At 28.9% G+C, this 3344-nt stretch overlaps 1 long non-coding RNA gene across 1 annotated transcript in view; it reads right to left on the reverse strand.

The window, feature by feature from the left end:
- Window positions 1-1696, reverse strand: part of LOC131349485 (uncharacterized) — a 2638-nt gene extending 942 nt beyond the window's left edge. Inside the window, exon 1 of the long non-coding RNA XR_009204077.1 lies at window positions 1615-1696. This is a non-coding gene — a long non-coding RNA (uncharacterized LOC131349485). The remainder of the gene's footprint in view (window positions 1-1614) is intronic.
- Between the last annotated feature and the right edge of the window lie 1648 nt (window positions 1697-3344).

Genomic DNA, 3344 nt, shown 5'->3' on the forward strand with positions numbered 1-3344 from the left:
TGGGACACCGCTCAAAATCATTGAGTTCAGGTGTTGTTTTTCAGGGGTTGGGCTCCGCCCCTTAGTTCCAGTGAAAGGAACTCTTAATGCTTCAGCTTCATACCAAGACATTTTGGACAATTTCATGCTCTTTGTGGGAACAGTTTGGGGATGACCCCTTCCTGTTCCAACATGACTGCACACCAGTGACCAAAGCAAGGTCCATAAAGACATGGATGGACGTCCCAAAAGTTTGGCAAAATAGTGTATGAGTTAAAATGAATAATAGATTGGAATGTTTATACGATCTCTTTAATGTCCAGTGATCTTTCCTAATAAATGCTTTATGGAGATACGGTCACACATGTTGTTAGTTTAAGTGCTGAGAGACTGCTGATTAAACATCACTTAGTGATCAATAAAATTCAAAACAAACAAACAAACAAATAAATAAATAAAGTTAGTTTTAAACGGTTTAAAGTTGCTTTGTTATGGCAGAAATAAATCATTCATTCTAAATAATGATTCAAAAATGAGAGAAAAATCACAGAGAAATCTTTAAAACAGTTTTGTTGTGTTAGAAATAAATCAGTGGTGTTTAAACACCATGAAATCTGTAAAATAAATATATAAATATTAATAAAATCAGTAATAATAAAAAATAATAAAATAGAAAAAAATAATAAAATACAAATCAATAAGTAATAATAATAAAATAAGTAATAAAATAGAAAAAAAATACAAATAAAATAATCAATAATCAAAATAAAAACATATATAAATAAATAATTTATATTATTAAAATAACTAATACAAATGAAATCAGTGAGTAATAATAATAAAATAAGTAATAAAATAGAAAAAAATAATAAAATACAAATAATCAATAATCAAAATAAAAATATATATAAATAAATAATTTATATTATTAAAATAACTAATACAAATGAAAATACAAATAAAAATAATTAATAATAATAAAATATTTAAAAATAAAATAGGAGACTAAGCAGTGGAAAAGTAGGTTTCTTTTCTAGAACAGCATCTGTGAGCTTTAATGAGCTAAATGTAACACAATATTGAATTTATTTTAATCTGTATTCTTTAAAATATGAATTTTAAATAATAATTAATTAATGAATGATAAATCTCACCCTTACTCTGTGTGTGCAAGAGCAGTATATCACCACAGAGTGTCTCTCCTAAATCAACAGAAGCTCAAACTAACACTAATGAAATATTTCTCACAATAAAGACGATGAAAATGTGACTCGTGTAATAGAATGTTCTGTAATAATGTAAATTAAATTTAAACTTGGCTAATATTAAATTAAATTAAATTAAATTAAATTAAATTAAATTAAATTAAATTAAATTAAATTAAATCAAATAAATAAATAAATAAATAAATAAATAAATAAATAAATAAATAATAAAAATAAAATAAAAACAAAAATAAAAATAAAGAGGCTTAAAGAAAATTTCCAGATCCCAAAAAATTATCCATAAAATTCAATTCAGTTTATTTGTATAGCACTTTTAACAATGGACAGCAGATTTACAGAAATATAAAAACACAGAAAAATGATAAAGTTGAAAAGATAAATAAAAGATATCTGGATTGTGAGGACTTACATGAATCTGTTCACTCGGATAAGAAAAGTGGAGACTCGGGACTTTGTTGCTAAAGGAAGTGAGTGTAAAGTGTGAAGTGTTTGCGATTGTATTGATGCTCTACAGGAACCTCAGGAACCTCCACCCTCCACACACCTAATCCTCACACAGCCTTCCGGAAAGTGTCACAACGCTCTGAAGCTTTAACGCCCATTTCACAAGCCCCAGCTGAACGACTGAAGGAGTTTAATCATCTTGAATCATCCCACAAACATTAAGGCTTTATTCTTCATCCCTGTTACATCTGCAGGAAACCTTCTGGATTTTTCCACCTCTCCAGAGCTTTTACTTTGAAGCACTTGATTGTTTAACGTTTTAAACTTTATAAAATTACTCAGCATCATATCTATTCAAATTAAACAGAGTTTTTTTTTGTTGTTGTTTTTTTTTTACACGTTTCTAACAATAAATCTGGATTTTATTTTTTGATAGCGACACTGGAACATTGATATTAAAACCATTTGATATTTTTTTTCTTTTCTGATGTTTTAAAATATTTGTAAACACTTCACATAAAACCATTGGGTTATGGTTATGGTTATGGTTATGGTTCTTTAAGGGGTGGTGGCAGCTCAAGTGGTTAAGGCTCTGGGTGGTCAACTGGAAGATTGGGGTTCAAGCTGGCACTGTTGGGCCCTTGAGAAAGGCCCTTAACCCTCTCTGCTGTATCAAGGCTGACCCTGTGTTCTGACCCCAACCCCTAAGGATGGGCTATGTGAAGAAAGAATTTCACTGTGCACTACATGTATATGTGACAAATAAAGGCTGCTTAATTTATTTATACATAACTTCTAATGAAATATCCTCTCAGTAACATCTCTAGTTTAACAATTTTTAAATTACATATTTAAAAAAAATAGATTTTGACCCTTCTTAGCAATTAAGTTATTTTTTATGAGGATTTTTTGGTGCATAAGTGCATGCTTTTTAAAAATTTATTATTATTATTATTTTTTTTTTATTCATTCATTCAATCATTCATTGTTTTCCAGAGAATTAGCAAAACATTATAGACATTCTAATGATTCAGTTAAAATGTATTATATTTAATTACCATTTACTTTCAGTCTATAACAAGGTTAAACTTTTGATAGTTTCTACATGTTTTTAAAAAAACATCTTCAAACGGAAATGAACAAAAAAATGAATAAACGTGTTTGTAGGGTTTTTTTTTTAGTGAGTAAAGATATATTATATATACATATATATATATATATATATATATATATATATATATATATATATATATATATATATATATGTATATATTTATTTTTTTTAAAAATAAAGCATCACCTATCGTTATTTATTTTATTTAACAGATAATCAGACACATAATGTGTAAATATCATATCATGTGTGTGTGTGTGTGTGTGTGTGTGAAAGAGAGACCACACTTAATGTGCTATATTAATAATACTGAACAGATCTGAGAGCTGAACAGTGTAACTGTGGTGTAACGTCTCTAATACTCATCACTCAGAAGATAAGACACAGGCAGACAGAAATATGCTGATCACAGACATGTCTTTATTTCAAGATCATCATTCATACAGAACATGACAATTACATCTGCTGTCTTATTTTCCTGTTCCTGTTCCAGCGGCAGCGGCAGGGGCAGGAGCAGGGGCAGGAGCAGGGGCCAGAAAGCGTGCCAACAGCAGGGGCATCAGGAGGTTCATCCAGTTGGT

The sequence above is a fragment of the Hemibagrus wyckioides genome, linkage group LG29 (genome assembly GCF_019097595.1).
Source record: "Hemibagrus wyckioides isolate EC202008001 linkage group LG29, SWU_Hwy_1.0, whole genome shotgun sequence".
Taxonomy (NCBI): Eukaryota; Metazoa; Chordata; class Actinopteri; order Siluriformes; family Bagridae; genus Hemibagrus; species Hemibagrus wyckioides.